The sequence below is a fragment of the Drosophila subpulchrella genome, unplaced genomic scaffold, assembly GCF_014743375.2.
Source record: "Drosophila subpulchrella strain 33 F10 #4 breed RU33 unplaced genomic scaffold, RU_Dsub_v1.1 Primary Assembly Seq365, whole genome shotgun sequence".
In the NCBI taxonomy this organism is placed as follows: domain Eukaryota; kingdom Metazoa; phylum Arthropoda; class Insecta; order Diptera; family Drosophilidae; genus Drosophila; species Drosophila subpulchrella.
In genome coordinates, this window is record NW_023665585.1 from 848,519 (window position 1) to 869,026 (window position 20,508).

A 20,508-nucleotide genomic window follows, 5' to 3' on the forward strand; every position below is an offset into this window, starting at 1 on the left:
AGAAAACAATAAAGGGCCTAGCACAGATCCCTGTGGCACTCCCCTGGATAAGTTCCGGAGAGAAGAAACTTGCGTCCCAGAGACGACAGCTTGATATCTATTCGTTAAGTACGACCTAATAAGCTTCGTCGCATTAGTTGAGAAATTAAACATATTCCTAAGCTTGGTACAGAGAATGTTATGATTCACAGAATCAAAAGCCTTACTGTGGTCAAGTAGCTTCAAAAACGTTACGCAGTTACTGTCCAGTTTTTGTCTTATATTCTCAACAATATTAGTGATTGCAGTAATACAACTCCTTTTCTTACGGAATCCAGATTGTTTTTCATCAAGTAGAGAATTATTAGCTAAGTATAGTTGAATCTGTGAGGACATAAGGTTTTCAAAGACTTTTGATAGAAAAGGTAATATTGAAATAGGTCTAAAGTCATTGTTTAGCTTAGGAATTGGGAAAATTTTTGCGTTTTTCCATATTGTCGGAAAAAAGACGTTGTAATAGCAGTGTTAAAAATATATGTAACATGGGGCAACATTAAGGGGAGCAAAAGCTTAACAAATTTGGGACTCATATTATCGAGACCAACAGCATCGGACTTGACATGCAGAATACTATCTAGGACATCACTTTGGTTTATACATATAAAGCTAAAACTATTATCACAGAGGGGTTGAGTATTCAGGTACGGATTGCATGTTGCTTCAGGTACATCAATTTCCAAAAACTTTTTGTTTAACAATTCGACATCCACCTCAGACTCTGTCTGTTGCTTACATTTTCCAATACCTAACCGTTTTAGTTTGTTCCATCTGTTTTTTGAGTTAACACAGTTATTAAATTATATGTTATAATGCTCTTTCTTTGCTGATTTTATCTTTTTGTTTACTTTTACCCTAGCCTCTTTGTATTGTTTTCGAAATTCATCAGTTTTGTATCGCATCCACCGGAGGTAAGCTACATCTCGCTGACGGGTTAGGTTTTTGATTTCACTACTGAACCATGGATTTTGCATTGGCTTAATCACCTTGGTCCTTAGGGCCACAAACTTGTTGAACAAATACTGGACATTGTTGGTTAAAACCTCTATTTGACAATCTACATGACGAAGTTGGTAAATACGGGACCAGTCACAACACAAAAATTCCGTTTTTAATTCATTATAGTTTATATTTTTATAATCTATATACGTAAAAGAATTGATTTTGCTGTCAAAGGTCAAGTCGTATGTTAAAAATATTAAGTCGTGTCTGGAGAAGGCTGGTACAGAAACCTGGTCATAATGTATGATTTTGCTAGGGTCATTGATAAGAAATAAGTCAAGTAATGTATCACAGTGGCTGCTATAGTGCGTGGGGATCGTTTCGTTTACGGAAAACAAAATAGGGATTTAAAGTTATCTACGAGATGGCTTTCTGACAATAGGTTGCTGTTAAAATCACCTGCCAATATGATGTCAGTGTACTCCAACGAAATGTCTGAAACAACATTAAGTAATGACCCGTAGTCACTTGTCCGATTCGGTCTATATATGCAACCTAGAAGGGTTCTTCCATGGGATTTATTGGGAAGTTCTAATAGAATGTATTCAATAGTACTGTCACTTGGCTGTTTAAGTACCACTTTACATTTCAGCTTCACATTCACGTATATAGCAACACCTGCTGCATGACCAGTACGATCGGACCGATAAACATTAAAGCCTTCACAAGACGAATAGACGAATCTCATAGATCATTTACAAACCACGTCTCAGACACACATATCACATCGACATTAGACTGAGTGAAAAGGAATCTAAACTCATCAATCTTCTTTAGCAAACTTTGTGCATTTAAGTGAACGATTTTGAGACCATTTTTATAACTACTTATAGTTTTTATCATGGCACTAGCTATGAAACAAACTTCCTCATCCTGCATTGTCGTTATCAATGATTATTAGGGGCGCAATCTCAATGTTCAATGAGCATCTTATACATTTCTTAAAGTAAACTAGTTTTAAACCTATCTTAATTAAGAGGATACGATTTATACGCTTAAGAACGAAAGCTATCAGCTTCAGGTCCAGCCGAAGCGTTAGTGAGAGATGTAGAAAGTGGATCGGGCGAATGATTAATGGACGAAAGTTCCTCCATACTGTTAATGCAACATACACCCTCTCTTCGAGTGCAGCGTACGTGCACAAGGCCGCGTCGTGTAAAGACAGCCGTAAGGATTTTATGTTTTTTCGTACGCATAGCCTCTTTAAAGATGAGATAATGCTCTTTTAACAATTGCTCATTAATATATATAACGCTTCTGAATTGAAACCCAGAAACTGCAAGCTAAGTTGTTTCTTGTGCTCGCGCCTGTACATTCCGACTTGACCAAGCAGCTTGATCTTTTCGCGTGGGTTTATCATTTTAATTATTATCACTGGATCCACATGTGTTTGTTGTGATTTCCTTGCTCGGAAGATATCGCAGACTTTTGGTGGTGGAGTCAGCTGGAGATTGAAGCATAGCTTGTGATAGAGAGCTCTGAGATCTTCACCTTCGACATAGGGAACTCCATGAACTCTCAGATCACACGAGCTAGTCTCCCTGCATTGCGTTGCCAGCCTGGCCTCCAGTGCACCCACCCTCTCACCTGCTGCTTGTAGATTTTCTACCTCCCGGTTCAGCGTCTCAACCCGCTCACCCATTCGGTCCCTCATGGAGCGAAGATCGGCAACCTCACGCTCCAACGTCAGGACACGAGCATCCATTTGCTTTACTTCCCCGGCGATTATGTCCAAGCGATCCATAAGGCTTCTGAGCATTCGTTGTTCAGCTTCCCGAACGGCCGACTCAATTTTCTCGGTTTGTTCCTCGAAGCGAGTCTTTAGGAGCTCCAGAAGCTGAGGCGAATTTACATCCGAGATGCGTTCGCTGGCAGTTCCAGCATTGTTGCGGGTGGAGCAGAAGAACCCATGACTTTATTAAGTGTATTTATTGTTTGATTTAATTAAAGTTGGGTGTATTTGTCGGTTGTGTTTGTATTGTATCTTTCGGATTTAATCGTTAAGTTTAAGTTGTAGCTTAGCTTGCACTCACTGCTTTACCGACAATCTGCCTTATCGACAATGGTGAATAGCTGCTTTATCGGCGATAGCGTAGCTGATGGGGCAACCTTTTTCTCTCTTGCACTCCGAAGATGCTGCCGCACCGATTGTCTCTCACTGAAAATGCACGCACAACCGCACTTGTTGTTCAGCAAGAATTTATTTCCTGGTTTATAGAGTCAACTTTGTTTATTAGCACTATGTTGTGTTGTTCGCGGATAGAGCTGGTGGTATATTAGGCGGTTATAGACTTTCTTCAATTTAATAAATGGTATTTTCCGTGGAATATCGTTTATTTTATTGAGCGTTCAATAAAGCGACTGCACACGGGAGAGTTGGAGAGTATCGTCATGCTCATGCTCAGTCGCTTGTTCCCGAACGCGATTTCCACCTCCAGCTGCTCATCGATTCCGCCACATCTTCCGTCTGCCAACCTAACTTGCCGTCGTATCCTCGTAATCTTTCCGAGGGCAGCCAGGTCGTCCGCCAGCTCTTTGCTTATAAAGCTTGCTGTTGCCCCGGTGTCGATTGTGGCCTTGTATGTGCCCCCACCAATCGTCACCGCTGGGGACAACTGCTGCTCCTCCTCGATCAGCTTTCCCGTTAGTTTGGAGAGGTATCATCTTGCGACCCCCGCTCGCCTCTCTGCGGCTGAGATCGCTGGGCATTTCCCGCCTGCTGGCAGCATTCAACGCTCCTGACGCCTACTCTCCCGCACACCCAGCAGAACAACAGGCGTTGGTGCCGACATCCCCGCGCCCAGTGTCCATGACCGCCGCACTTTCGGCAGGCCTCCTGGGGGTCTGTGATGTGTGTCGTTTCACGAGGCCTTTGTGTTGTACTTGGTGGCCTCCAAACATTGTTTTCTGGTTGCATCTGTTGCTGTTGTGGTGGTGTCCATTGGCCTCCGCGTGGTGCTCCTGTTGCCTGCTGCCGTGGTACTCGGTTAGGTGGCGACCATTGGTCGTTTCCCCGGATTCTCCTGGATTCCTGTCTCTTCGCATCTTCTGCATGTTACCTGCGCTGGCGATGCCGACTTGTTCTTAGAGAATTTGTTCTCCTGCGCGAACGCTTCTCGCTCCTTTTCAAGTTCTTCATACTCGTCTGCTAATATCATCAGCGTGTCCAGGTCCGACACTTTGTATGCCCTTAGGAAGATCCTTAGACTGGGGGTGCAGTTTGCCTTGATGATCCTTAGGGTCTCAATAGCTGAGTAATTAAGTGCATGTCGTCTGCATGTCGATCATGTAGTCTTTGAACGACTCGCTGAAGCCCTGCTTCCGTTGCCTGACCTGATCCGCCAGCCTGGTGAAGAAGTCTCTCGGTAGAAAGTATGTGTGGAAACTATCTATGAACTCCGCCCAGGTTTTCCATTGTTTGTTGTTGGCGATGAACCACTTCAAAGCCCTTCCCTTCAGCAATTCAGGCATCGCTCGGGGAATCATGTCTAACTCCAAGCCGTATGTGTTGGCGGACCATTCCACCTGCTCCAGGAACTCGAACGGTTTTTCCGCCCCGTCGAACCTGAACGACCATTCGCGGACCTGTTTAGCGATCCTTGCATAGTCTGATTGATTGGGTCTCGAGATCAGCGCTGTTGTTTTCCTGTCTTGGCTTGATTCTCTCCTGTTTGCCTCCTTTTGTAGGTTGTCAACGCTCAGGCTTGCCACTAAGTTGTCCCCTTCAGCGGTTGTTAACGTGATGCTGGGGCCGGCTTTGTCGTGGTATGTGGCTTCCAAATCGGCCCAGATGTCAACGAGTTGTGGGTCATTATCCGTTTCTGAGTAATACTCGGATAATGCTTTTCTCATGTCCTCTAATCTGCCGTCCAGGGTGACATTAAGCCTCTGTGCGAAATTGGCGAAATCCTCCTTTTTAAGCCGGTAGATACACTTCTTCCCCATTCTGTTTAAATTGCTTTCACTGCTGGGACAATCACGTTGGGCGCCAGATGTAACGAACTGATTTTTATGGTCTGCTCGCTACGAGATTCGTGCGGCTAGCTCAGTATATTGTGTGTTCGTCCCACCAAATTTATATTAACGTGACCGCCCAGTAGCTCAGTGAGAAAGCACAGATTTCACGGGTTCGTATTGGGTTTTATTGCGGGTATATTGTTACAAGTGTCTTAGTCGCTTGGATGGCCTTGACTCGTTGCTTGTGACCTTCGGTGCTTCCGACGGTCCTGGATGACTCGACGACCTCTCGCCTTGATGACTCGGTGCTCCAGTCCTGTAGCTCCCTGAAGACACTCGCAGCTCCCTGAAGATCCTCGCCGCTCCCCGAAGATACTCGCAGCTCCCTGAAGACGCTCGCTCGCTGTTCACTTCTCACGCGTGACTTGGTGACTGCTGGTAACGACTCGGACTCGCGAGGGGTATCGGCCGTACGGGCTTAGGGAAGCGTCACCGTTCTCAGACCAGGGTGAACAGAAGCTGCGCTCTCCAGGATCGCTCCTTTCGACACACCGCCGCCTGTCCCTTGCTCTGTCCCGGATGGTCCCACTGGGGTTTCTGCTCAGCCCGCGGGGACAGTCAAGGCGGAACGCCAGGAAGCTGCCTCGCGCCTTACTTCGCTTCCACGCCTAGTGTAAACGAACGTTCCACCCTAGCCTCACCCTTTTGCTTTTTGTCCGGGACGTTTCCGTGTGGCTTTTGGTACTCGGGGTTCGGGCTCTCCTGGACAATTCCACTCGAGACCTTACCGATCGACCGCTCTCCCTTCTGGCTTGTTATACTCTTTCCAGGCGTAACGCCAGGACTTTGTGGACAGGGTTAATCGACCGCCTTGACCTAGCCGTGTGATGCCCTCTGGATCTCAGCTACCTGCGTCTCAATTCGGAGATTCCTGGTATCCCAATCCCGCACGTCTCGACGTAGCAATCTCGCTACTTGTAGGCTACCACGGCGCTGCTTCTCTGGCGACTCGACTTGCTGCTGCTCCCTTGTAGATTATCTGGTTGTTTGATTGTTCACTTTGGTATCTGAGTGATCTTGACGGTTTGACTCCTTGTGATCGACTGAATCAGCTGCCAGCGCTCTGCGGCCTTATATAGGGCCTCCGGGAACCGTTATTTCCCTTTTGCGCACGGCCCGCTGGATCTCTCCACTCTGGGTCCAAAGTCCGTGCCTCCTGGATGACCCACTTGTCGTTCCCGTACCGCTTCCAATCGATGCTCCGCCCACTGCTGCCATCCCGCTGATTCCCGTGATGCTTGTGGCACGCCTGTGTGCCGCTCCACCGCCGAGATGTGGCACTTCCTCTCCCGGTCCAAAGTTCACGGGAGAGTCCAAAGTCCGATGGAGTCCCGTTACCCGCTTTTGCACACGGCACTCTTGCCTTGCCCGCGAAGTCTCCACTCTCTCTCGATCTCCATCCTTGGTCTCCAAACTCTCTCGCTCTCCTTCATTGGTCTCCAAACTCTCTCGCTCTCCTTCGTTGGTCTCAAAACTCTCTCGCTCTCCTCGCCGCGCCGTTACTACGCGAATTCGCCGCGTATCTGGCAAGCGGCCGGCCATCTGCTGCTGCTTCTATTTGTGGGGAGTTATTCAACTCCTCACAGTGGAAAAGGTGGAAAAAAAGCAAAAAGCTGGCATAAATGGCTTCTTTAAAAATACACGCCTAAAAACCGAAATTAGTTTTATGTTGTTTTTTTGATGGCAGAACTTTAACGGAGAATATGAGCCATTATTTACGACAATCCGTTGGTAAATCGATTTTTTACAGATTTTTAAACGTATACACCCAAGTTCAGTATTCGGGAGCAGCGGCCGTTAAGCAATATTTTAAATTTTCAGTGTTGGGGAACGTAAGAATTTGGTGCAAGTTCCTGCAAGGAAGCGCATTAGGGCCTACTCTGTTTCTCCTATACACAACGGATATCCCTACGAACGAGCAGCTAACAACATCTACGTTCGCTGATGACACTGCAATCCTAGGTCGCTCGAGGTGCCCAGGCCGAGCTGATACAGAGCTAGCCAATCACCTCCGCGTAGCAGCGAGGTGGCTATCTGACTGACGCATTAAAATAAGTGAGCAAATATGTAAACACATAACGTTAACTCTTAACAGGCAAACATGCCCTCCACTATCATTGAATAGTACGCAGGTTCCCCAAGTCAACGAAGTAACATATCTGGGCGTCCACCTTGGCAGACGACTAACCTGGAGAAGACACATCGAACGCAAGAAAGTACATCTAAAACTAAAAGCCAGCAGCTTCCACTGGATCCTTAATGCTCGTTCGCCTTGCGTCTGGACTACGAGGTCCTGCTCTACAACTCCACTCTCAAGCCCATCAGCAACATAGACATTACACGGCGTGCTCAATCAAAAATCCTGTGAACTATCACGGGCACCATGGTATATTCGCAACCAAAACATCCGCAGGGACCTCGGCGTTCTTGCTGTAAAAGATAAAATTGACAAACAAAAAGCGTTGTACAATGAAAAACTCTCTGCGCATCCAAATCGTCTCGCAAGAGGCTTGACTTGGGTTTCCAGCAGATCCCGCCTACAACGCAACGACCTCCCAACCCAGCAATAACTTTCGGGGTCCCTTACCTCAATACCAGTCACATATCTGTTAGTAAGGTTAATTAGTATAAGATTTGATATACTTATTGTTAGTATCCAAAGCGAGAGTTTACAATAAATAAATAGAAAAGCAAAAAAAAAAGAAAGTACATAGAATGCTTATAATACAAGTAATGATAACAAAGGTTGTTAAACTGATTATTTGGAATACATTTTGTGTGTAATCTAACATTAAATTTGAAAGAGTGAATTCATCTTATTGTACTGAAGAATTAAGGATTTTAACGAGGTTACTTCCAACTATAGAAATTTCATTATAAATGCAATTTTAATTTAAGAATGTTTTAGGAATATTCCATGTCAATAAAATATTTAGTCCAACATAATTAATTTGGAAATTTTTATACAGGGGTTGTCAAAAGTATTTTCACAAAACAAAAGTTAAATATACCCATAATTTGAACTTACATCTTGTTAGCTTTAGCATCAATGGAAAGGTAATTTAAATGCCGTTTGAATGATACCATACATTTGCTAACCCATTCAGTACTTATTGAAAAGGACGAATTTGCGTGAAAATCTACTTTTTGAACTTTTTTCCTCGACTTGAAAACTTAAATTTTTTGATGCAAAAAGTCTTTTCAAACAAAAATAATAGTAACTGCTAAAAGAATTTTTCAAAAATAATTTTGCCTTTATTTTTTTTAATTTTGTAAAGGTGACAATGTCGGAAAAAATTTGTGTGAAAAAGAGAAAAATATGGCTCAAATGCATGTTTCTAAGCATTTTCAAAAAATCATAAAAAATATAAGCAAGATTATTTTTGAAAAATTCCTTTTGCAGTTACTATTATTTTATGTCATAACTCTATATCTGTTATATTCAGACAATTTTTCCATATAAAGAGTATTTAGCAAATTAAATATTCTTTTCAGAGATATATAGCACGTTTCTGTAGCATTAGTTGCTTAGAGGAAAAAAGTTCAAAAAGTAGATTTTCACACAAATTCGTCCTTTTCAATAAGTACTGAATGGGTTAGCAAATGTATGGTATCATTCAAACGGCATTTAAATTACCTTTCCATTGATGCCAAAGTTAACAAGATATAAGTTCAAATTATGAGTATATTTAACTTTTGTTTTGTGAAAATACTTTTGACCACCCTTGTATGTTTTAGTATACACCTATCCCTCGCTTTGCGTCGTTTCGTTTTGCGTTTTTCGAAGTTGCGTCGCTTCTTAAATAGAACTAATTTTCTTTGTGCGTCGTTAGATTTTCGATGTTGCGTTGTTTTGGGATGAAGTCGTTAATATGTTTTTAAAGGGTGGCAGCACATTAATTGCGCTACGCAATTAAAACGCGGGAATTCCCATTTTTTGTTTCGGCTCACTTATTAATTTTTTTTTTTTAAAGAAAGCCGGCCTACGACAACAGACACTAAAGACTCGTCAGAGAGTGATTAATTCTAATTTTATTTTTCATTATTGAGTATGTAATTGAAGAATTTATTTTGTTTTAAACGAATTAGTTTCTTTTTGTTTTTATATGTATAATATGTAATAAAATGAAATTTTATTTTGGTTTTTTTTTAATGATCACTTTGCTCAATTTTCTTTTTAAAAAGTAGTATTTTTGTAACCCTTGAACCAATCTTCGAACTTTACATGGTTTGCTATAGAAAATCCTAATTCACTTTGCGTCGTTTCAATTTGCGTCGTATTTTTTTGGAACGTATCCCCGACGCAAAGCGAGGGATAGGTGTACTTGGAATCAGTGTTTTCTTATCTAATTATTTCATTTATACATTCATATAATACAATTTTTCCTGTTTCTTTGTTAAATACTTTATCTTCATATAGGAAATATTTGTCGAATATAATTTTTGTCAAAATATTGTTATTTTCATCGGGATAAGGAATAATTTCAAAGACGGGCGATTTAACTATCTCTGAAGAAATATGGGAAATAATCAAAATTTCATTTGTGTCTGTTTTAAGCGAAGTTGATGTTTTTTTTTGTTTTCAAATAATCGTGTTTTAATTATCATCATTATACCCTTGCAGAGGGTATATAAAGTAAATATATAAAGTAAATATATTCTTGATCAGCATGACTAGACGAGTCGATCTAGCCATGTCCGTCTGTTCGTCTGTCCGTCCGTTTCTAGGCAAACTAGTCTCTCAGTTTTAAAGCTATCGGGCTGAAACTTTCCCACACAGCTGCCATGGGAACGATCGAAATATTGGTGGGAAAATAATATGAAAATAATGATAGCTTCGGTGATTTTTAACATATAACCTAATTCGCTTGGAAATACAATTTTTTAATTAGTTCTGAGATTCGAGTTTAATTTTATCAAAATCAAAAAATTATCATTGGAACGATCGGAAAATTGGTGGAAAAATAATATGAAACAAATTATAGCTTCGGTGTTTTTTGACACATTATCACTGTGGACGGCAGTACACGTAGTGGCGAAGCGCGCAAGAGAGCGTGCGAAGACAACTACTATATATAGCCACAGAATTGAAAATCTGTCATTATGGTCCGATCGTAACGTAACGTAAAGGTATCGCTAAAACTAAGAAGATTGCATACTAAGACTTTCGAAATATAGATTTGTTTGGGAGAAAAAGCGGTGAAAGTGTAAAAGTAAAAATTTAGAAAATTGGAGCTGCTGGATACGGTGGAGATAAAAGCCCCGACTGTTTAGCTAATTTTATTCTTATTAAGAATACGCGTCGAATGACACCTTATTTGTTGAAATCCGATGTCCCGTTCAAAAGTAATTCAAAAAAAAAGATTTTCTTCTTCTTTCCAAAATGAAAATGTTTGTCCCTTTGTTTGTGGGTTTGTATGCATCCCATATTAGTTTAAGGGTTTTGGAAACCCTATGGGTGTATAAAGTAGCTTGAAATAGAATACGTTTTTTCTACGTCTTTTGGAAAAATTCGCTAGCTTAGCGGAAAATAGATTAAAACAAGAAAGGAAGTTAGCTTCGGCAAGCCGAAGCTTATATACCCTTGCAGCTATAATTATTAAATTTAAGAACACAAAAAATGATATTCCCAATAGTATAAGATAATATGTCAAAAAACACCGAAGCTATAATTTGGTTCATATTATTTTCGTACCAATTTTCCGATCGTTCCTATGGCAGCTATATGATATAGTTGTCCGATTTTGATAAAATTAAATTCGAAATTCAGAACTAATTAAAAAATGTTATTTCCAAGCGTAGGAGGTTATATGTTAAAAAACACCGAAGCTATAATTTGTTTCATATTATTTTCCTACCAATTTTGCGATCGTTCTTATGGCAGCTATATGACATAGTCGTCCGATTTTGATAAAATTTAATTCGAAATTCAGAACTAATTAAAAAATGTTATTTCCAAGCGTTGGAGGTTATATGTTGAAAAACACCGAAGCTATAATTTTTTTCATATTATTTTTCCACAAATTTTCCGATCGTTCCTATGGCAGCTATATGATATAGTCGTCCGATTTCGATAAAATTTAATTCAAAATTCAGAATTATTTAAAAATTGTTATTTCCAAGCTTAGGAGTTTATATGCTAAAAAACACCAAAGATATAATTTTTTTTCATTTTTTTGTCCGATTATTCCTATGGGAGCTATAAGATATAGTTGTCCGATCCGGCTGGTTCCGACTTATATACTACCTGCAAAAGATATAAGACTTTTGGGAAAGTTTCAGCCCGATAGCTTTAAAACTGAGAGACTAGTTTGCGTAGAAACGGACGGACAGACGGACAGACGGACAGACGGACATGGCTAGATCGACTCGTCTAGTCATGCTGATCAAGAATATATATACTTTATGGGGTCGGAAACGTCTCCTTCACTGCGTTGCAAACTTCTGACTGAAATCAATATACCCTCTGCAAGGGTATAAAAAGCCAGATTTAAAATGCTTATAGTATCTAAGCAACTAATGCTACAGAAACGTGCTATATATCTCTGAAAAGAATATTTAATTTGCTAAATACTCTTTATATGGAAAAATTGTCTGAATATAACAGATATAGAGTTATGACATAAAGTTATTTTTTAAAACCACTTATTGACTATTTTCTCAAAATTGAGTGGAACGATTTCTTTTTTAATTTCAAATCAAATAGCCCTTGAGATTCCTCAGCTTTTATTATATAACACTTTTTGCCCTAAAAATTACCGTTTGGAATTAATTAATATTAAGCGATAAAAAGTGCAACTCGTTTCAGCTCCGTTTACGTAATATTTCATACTTATTCGAGTAAACAAGAATAAAACCAATTTGATGAAAAAAATTCTTATTAGATTTTTTCAAACGGAAAATCTTTTTTGGTTTTAGGGTCCTTTACTTGCATGAAGCTAATCGAAATAGGAAACTTGATCTATTTATTCTACCACTTTGGAAAAACCCGCTAGTTCGGCGGGAAATGTAAGAAACGATAGATTTCTCTTGAAATCTAAAACTATACAGCCCTTGAGATTCCGAATTGGTGCTATTAAAATAGGTAATTGAAGCGATAAAACTTGTTATTAAAAAGTTTTATATTCATATTAGATGTTTCATTCTTATTAGAATATGAATGTAAACAACCCATACCATATTAGAATAAAGTTAAGCCGAAGTGGAACTTGAAAGTTTTTTATAGTCTTTATACATTTTTTAGAACTATATATTTATTTACTTAAAACTAATGAAAGAAAAACTTTTCTTAGAATTCTTAGAACATTTTAGTAACTAAGTAACAATTACATAATGTACATTGTACATATATTCATAGATTACTTTTGTAGGTATTGGGAAATATTACCCATTGAAAATAAGTGTTGACATTATGTGTTCTAGGATAAAAAAAAACTATTTCATAAACGAACCATTTCAGAAATAAACATATACTTCTCCAATGATTACTTTGTACTTTCAGAACATCCGGCAAATATTATGGATTTGTTATGTTTTAGTATCCAAGCAAAAGGTGCATACAAATGTACATATGTATATACAGTGGTCGGCATAAGTATTTTGACAAAATAAAAGTTAAGTATACTCATAACTTGAATATACTTCTTGTAAACTATAGGCATCAATGGAAAGGTAATTTCAATGCCGTTTGAATGATACAATACATTTCTTTACCCATTCAGTACTTATTGAAAAGGACGAATTTGTGTAAATCAACTTTGAAATTTAAAAAAAAAACTTTTTTCCTCGTCTTGAAAACTTAAATTTTTTGATGCAAAAAGTTTCTTCAAACAAAAACAATAGTAACTGCAAAAAGAATTTTTCAAAAATCATTTTTCTTATATTTTTTCAATAGCCTAGCTCATAGTTTCCAAGATCTCAGCGTTCATCCGGACGGACAGACAGACGGACAGACGGACAGACGGACATGGCTAGATCGACTCGGCTAGTGATCCTGATCAAGAATATATATACTTTATGAGGTCGGAAACGCTTCCATCTGCCTGTTACATACTTTCCGACGAATCTAGTATACCCTTTTACTCTACGAGTAACGGGTATAAAAATATAATTGAAAAATTAAATGAAAAGCGTCATGATTATCAAATAGATATAAAATATAGACAAGCCCCTTTGATAAAATCCAAAACAACAAGTCCATTTAAGAAGACAGGAACCCTGAAAAAATAGACGAAAAACATTTTAAAGAATGAAGTAGGGGAAATACCGAAAGCCGAATACATAAATTTAATATAATTTATTTATTTTATCGAATGTAATATCATTTTTCGTCGCAATTGTTGATATCAGAAATTTTTGTTAAAGGCGCTTTCGCCACTACTTTTTACCTCGTTAAGAGGTGTTTTTGTTTGATACGGTGGAGATAAAAGCCCCGACTGTTTAGCTAATTTTATTCTTATTAAGAATACGCGTCGAATGACACCTTATTTGTTGAAATCCGATGTCCCGTTCAAAAGTAATTCAAAAAAAAAGATTTTCTTCTTCTTTCCAAAATGAAAATGTTTGTCCCTTTGTTTGTGGGTTTGTATGCATCCCATATTAGTTTAAGGGTTTTGGAAACCCTATGGGTGTATAAAGTAGCTTGAAATAGAATACGTTTTTTCTACGTCTTTTGGAAAAATTCGCTAGCTTAGCGGAAAATAGATTAAAACAAGAAAGGAAGTTAGCTTCGGCAAGCCGAAGCTTATATACCCTTGCAGCTATAATTATTAAATTTAAGAACACAAAAAATGATATTCCCAATAGTATAAGATAATATGTCAAAAAACACCGAAGCTATAATTTGGTTCATATTATTTTCGTACCAATTTTCCGATCGTTCCTATGGCAGCTATATGATATAGTTGTCCGATTTTGATAAAATTAAATTCGAAATTCAGAACTAATTAAAAAATGTTATTTCCAAGCGTAGGAGGTTATATGTTAAAAAACACCGAAGCTATAATTTGTTTCATATTATTTTCCTACCAATTTTGCGATCGTTCTTATGGCAGCTATATGACATAGTCGTCCGATTTTGATAAAATTTAATTCGAAATTCAGAACTAATTAAAAAATGTTATTTCCAAGCGTTGGAGGTTATATGTTGAAAAACACCGAAGCTATAATTTTTTTCATATTATTTTTCCACAAATTTTCCGATCGTTCCTATGGCAGCTATATGATATAGTCGTCCGATTTCGATAAAATTTAATTCAAAATTCAGAATTATTTAAAAATTGTTATTTCCAAGCTTAGGAGTTTATATGCTAAAAAACACCAAAGATATAATTTTTTTTCATTTTTTTGTCCGATTATTCCTATGGGAGCTATAAGATATAGTTGTCCGATCCGGCTGGTTCCGACTTATATACTACCTGCAAAAGATATAAGACTTTTGGGAAAGTTTCAGCCCGATAGCTTTAAAACTGAGAGACTAGTTTGCGTAGAAACGGACGGACAGACGGACAGACGGACAGACGGACATGGCTAGATCGACTCGTCTAGTCATGCTGATCAAGAATATATATACTTTATGGGGTCGGAAACGTCTCCTTCACTGCGTTGCAAACTTCTGACTGAAATCAATATACCCTCTGCAAGGGTATAAAAAGCCAGATTTAAAATGCTTATAGTATCTAAGCAACTAATGCTACAGAAACGTGCTATATATCTCTGAAAAGAATATTTAATTTGCTAAATACTCTTTATATGGAAAAATTGTCTGAATATAACAGATATAGAGTTATGACATAAAGTTATTTTTTAAAACCACTTATTGACTATTTTCTCAAAATTGAGTGGAACGATTTCTTTTTTAATTTCAAATCAAATAGCCCTTGAGATTCCTCAGCTTTTATTATATAACACTTTTTGCCCTAAAAATTACCGTTTGGAATTAATTAATATTAAGCGATAAAAAGTGCAACTCGTTTCAGCTCCGTTTACGTAATATTTCATACTTATTCGAGTAAACAAGAATAAAACCAATTTGATGAAAAAAATTCTTATTAGATTTTTTCAAACGGAAAATCTTTTTTGGTTTTAGGGTCCTTTACTTGCATGAAGCTAATCGAAATAGGAAACTTGATCTATTTATTCTACCACTTTGGAAAAACCCGCTAGTTCGGCGGGAAATGTAAGAAACGATAGATTTCTCTTGAAATCTAAAACTATACAGCCCTTGAGATTCCGAATTGGTGCTATTAAAATAGGTAATTGAAGCGATAAAACTTGTTATTAAAAAGTTTTATATTCATATTAGATGTTTCATTCTTATTAGAATATGAATGTAAACAACCCATACCATATTAGAATAAAGTTAAGCCGAAGTGGAACTTGAAAGTTTTTTATAGTCTTTATACATTTTTTAGAACTATATATTTATTTACTTAAAACTAATGAAAGAAAAACTTTTCTTAGAATTCTTAGAACATTTTAGTAACTAAGTAACAATTACATAATGTACATTGTACATATATTCATAGATTACTTTTGTAGGTATTGGGAAATATTACCCATTGAAAATAAGTGTTGACATTATGTGTTCTAGGATAAAAAAAAACTATTTCATAAACGAACCATTTCAGAAATAAACATATACTTCTCCAATGATTACTTTGTACTTTCAGAACATCCGGCAAATATTATGGATTTGTTATGTTTTAGTATCCAAGCAAAAGGTGCATACAAATGTACATATGTATATACAGTGGTCGGCATAAGTATTTTGACAAAATAAAAGTTAAGTATACTCATAACTTGAATATACTTCTTGTAAACTATAGGCATCAATGGAAAGGTAATTTCAATGCCGTTTGAATGATACAATACATTTCTTTACCCATTCAGTACTTATTGAAAAGGACGAATTTGTGTAAATCAACTTTGAAATTTAAAAAAAAAACTTTTTTCCTCGTCTTGAAAACTTAAATTTTTTGATGCAAAAAGTTTCTTCAAACAAAAACAATAGTAACTGCAAAAAGAATTTTTCAAAAATCATTTTTCTTATATTTTTTATGAATTTTTGAAAATGCTTAAAAACAGGCATTTGAGCCATATTTTTGTCTTTTTCATACAAATTTTTTCCGACATTGTCACCTTCAATAAATCATAAAAAATATAAGCAAAATGATATTTGAAAAATTCTTTTTGCAGTTACTATTATTTTTGTTTGAAGAAACTTTTTGCATCAAAAAATTTAAGTTTTCAAGACGAGGAAAAAAGTTTTTTTTTTAAATTTCAAAGTTGATTTACACAAATTCGTCCTTTTCAATAAGTACTGAATGGGTAAAGAAATGTATTGTATCATTCAAACGGCATTGAAATTACCTTTCCATTGATGCCTATAGTTTACAAGAAGTATATTCAAGTTATGAGTATACTTAACTTTTATTTTGTCAAAATACATATGCCGACCAGTGTATATTACTTTTGAAGGTATTGGGACATATAACTCACTGAGCCGTTCTTTTACAAACCGAACGGATTTGGCAAAAAATAACATTTTACTTATATTGTAAAACAAACAAAAATCTGTGTGTTTGGTTTTTCAATAGCCAAGCCATATGGGGACGACTCCTAGTCATGATAAACTCTTGTGCAAAAAAAAACTGATGATATCAAACAAAAACACCTCTTAACGAGGTAAAAAGTAGTGGCGAAAGCGCCTTTAACAAAAATTTCTGATATCAACAATTGCGACGAAAAATGATATTACATTCGATAAAATAAATAAATTATATTAAATTTATGTATTCGGCTTTCGGTATTTCCCCTACTTCATTCTTTAAAATGTTTTTCGTCTATTTTTTCAGGGTTCCTGTCTTCTTAAATGGACTTGTTGTTTTGGATTTTATCAAAGGGGCTTGTCTATATTTTATATCTATTTGATAATCATGACGCTTTTCATTTAATTTTTCAATTATATTTTTATACCCGTTACTCGTAGAGTAAAAGGGTATACTAGATTCGTCGGAAAGTATGTAACAGGCAGATGGAAGCGTTTCCGACCTCATAAAGTATATATATTCTTGATCAGGATCACTAGCCGAGTCGATCTAGCCATGTCCGTCTGTCCGTCTGTCCGTCTGTCTGTCCGTCCGGATGAACGCTGAGATCTTGGAAACTATGAGCTAGGCTATTGAGATTAGGCGTGCAGATTCCTGAGCTTCTTACGCAGCGCAAGTTTGTTTCAGCAGAGTGCCACGCCCACTCTAACGCCCACAAGCCGCCCAAAACTGTGGCTCCTACAGTTTTCATGCTAGAATAAAAATTTTAACTGAAATGTATTGTTCTTATCAATACCTATCGATTGACGCAAAAAAAGTTTGCCACGTCCACATACCTGTTTTCAATGTCTGGTTCGCTTCCTATAAGTCTTAATTTCTCATTTACCATTTTATGAAATTTATACCTGATATACCGATTTTACTTGTTCTTACTTGAGTTTATACTCCTTCCGAATATAACCAATTCTGTAAAGCTACACACATAAATGCTTAAACCTTATCTGCTTTGATTTCTTACGGTGTTCCCATTTCGATGAATACTTTCCTGATCGTTCTTTTAGATTCAAACCAATCTCTGTGACCTGTGACTTCAACTAGAGTAGCAAATTTTGAACATACGTCGATACATGATAAAAATTGTTGATTACCTACCATGATGGTAGACTAGCCATTTCGCTGAGGTCCAATCCTTTTCTATATCATTTTCACAATATTTTATGTAAAGTATTGTGTCTCCTAACGTCACTATTTCTTCTTATTAATTTATTTTCGCTTTACTTTCCTTCAAATAATCTCTAACTATAAAAATGTCATAATATTAATTTCTATGTAAATAAAATTGTTGTTAAACTGGGCAGATTTTGCAAGGATTCAATTTTACTTTTATTTAATTCCATTGATCCATTTATTGGATTAATTCTGTCTTGTTCTTCATTTTCTCTAATATTTTTATTCATTATATTGATAGATGACCCTTTATCTATCATGGCTCAAAGAAGTTTTCCTTTAATCATTATTCTGACATATAGGCAACATTTTCTGTATCCGAGGCAGTTTGCTGAAAATTTCTATTCTGTGAACTGTCATTCTCTCTTTGTCTTTAAACAGGTGCATTCGGGAAGCTATTTGAAGTTGATGCTTGGAAATTTAAAGGGTTTTGGGCCCTACCTTGGTCTAAGTTTCTCCTACACTCATGACAATTTCCTTGGCTTTGAGGGGGAATTGGGTATCTATTTGGTGAACTTTGAGGAACGCAATGACCTAAAACCATTGCTGCTTCCTTCTTGAAGAGAGAGTAATACAGTCAATCAGGGAGTTTCCTTGTGTAAATTATTCTGTCTGTTGGATCTGATTCTAACTGTAAATTATTATGTACATTTGATTATCTGGTTTTTAGTTCGTCGACGAACTTACTGATGCTTCCTTAGTGTCACGAACGTGTTATATTATGTAATCGTATGGCCTGTGATCCTTGTAAGGATGATTTCTAGGCCGGGGTACAGATTTCAGTCGGTTCCAAGAGTCCTTTACAAGAAAATTAGTAAATCACCGAAACAACGGACTAGAGGGTTCCACTCCACAGGGGAAAGGGGAACTTTGAGGGGAGTCTTCACCGGAGGTCCTTATTTGCGTCGAGGAAAACGCAGATGACGTTGGTTATGCAGAGTCCAATTCCTGGGCTACGACCTAACGGGCTGACCGAAGTCTTGTACTTCGCGTCAGAGGCGAAAAATCTACCGTGCTGGACCTTCGGGCGAGGCCAAGCCGGGAAGGATATTTTGTGGATGTTGGAGTCCTGTATCTCGCGTCAGAGGCGAAAAATCCACCGGGCTTGAACTTCGGGCGAGGCCAAGCCGGAGGATACTTTGCGGGCGTCAGGTAGTAAGAGGGCGGTTAAGTTATACTCGATCGACCGGTCGGGACGGGTGTCCGCGCGTGATCCCCAGAACTACGAAGGAGGCGAAGAAGCTAGGATGATGGATCAGGCGTGACGGGTGTCCACGCGCAAATCCCAAATCTACGGAAGAGGCGGGAAAACTAGGATTACGGATAAGGCGGGACGGGTGTCCACGCGCAAATCCCAAAAACTATGCGGGGGGGGGAGTGGGAAGGGGGTCCACATTCAGGTCCGGTGGAGCTTCGGTAATATCTTACTAGGAGCACTGTGGCGAACGGAAAGGGTGTCCGCCTTCAGACCCAAAGCAGCTGTGTGAATTAGGTTAGGTTAGGTTTGATTTAATACCTTACTATGAAAAGAAAACACACGATCGACAGGTGCGATTATATATTCTTCACTATTTATTCAATTCATCCTCACTCGTGTCCGCTACACCGTTTTGAGCCCATATGGCAATATAGCTACTTAATTCTGATGGATTTCCATCGAAATAAGGTAGCTCCTTGATTTGAGCGATTACTTGATTCAGATGAATCTCAGTCAACTGCGGTGATGCTGGTGGATTTGCCAAGTTTAATGTTCTTTGTTTCTTAGTTTTGTTTTCAATATGGGCACTTTGTTTTAACCTTTTAGGCGCATTTCGACCGAATCGAATTTTAGTTTCTGCGTGCGAAAATTACACATACACGGAATTTTCGCTGATTAGGATAAACTAGTCGTAAAGTTTTATCCTTTAGTTGATCAGTACCGATGACTTTTAAAATTAATTATTACAAGTTTGCACCATAGGTTTAATATAAAAAAAAAATTTATTTAATTATACCCGTTACCCGTATAGTAAAAGGGTATACTAGATTCGTCGGAAAGTATGTAACAGGCAGAAGGAAGCGTTTCCGACCCCATAAAGTATATATATTTTTGATCAGGATCACTAGCCGAGTCGATCTAGCCATGTCCGTCTGTCCGTCTGTCGATCTTGGAAACTATGATCTTGGAAACTATGAGAGCTAGGCTATTGAGATTTGGCGTGCAGATTCCTGAGCTTCTTACGCAGCGCAAGTTTATTTCAGTAGACTGCCACGCCCACTATTACGCCCACGAACCGCCCAAAACTGTGGCTCCTACAGTTTTGATGCTAGAATAAAAATTTTAGCTGAAATGTATTGTTCTCATCAATACCTATCGATTGATCCAAAAGTTTTCCACGCCCACTTTATCGCCCACAAACCGCCCCCAAACTTCAAAAAATCGGAAATATGAACGTGGATATCTCGGAAACTGTCAAAGATAGAGAATCGGGATCTCAGATTTAGATTCCGTAGCTTTGTACGCAGTGCAATTTTGTCACGCGAATATGCCATGCCCACTCTACCGCCCACAAACCGCCCAAACCTGCGGCGCCCACAATTTTCATGCTAGATACAAAATTTTAACTGAACTGTATTGGTCTCGTCAATACCTATCGATTGACCCAAAAAAAAATTTGCCACGCCCACCCTAACGCCC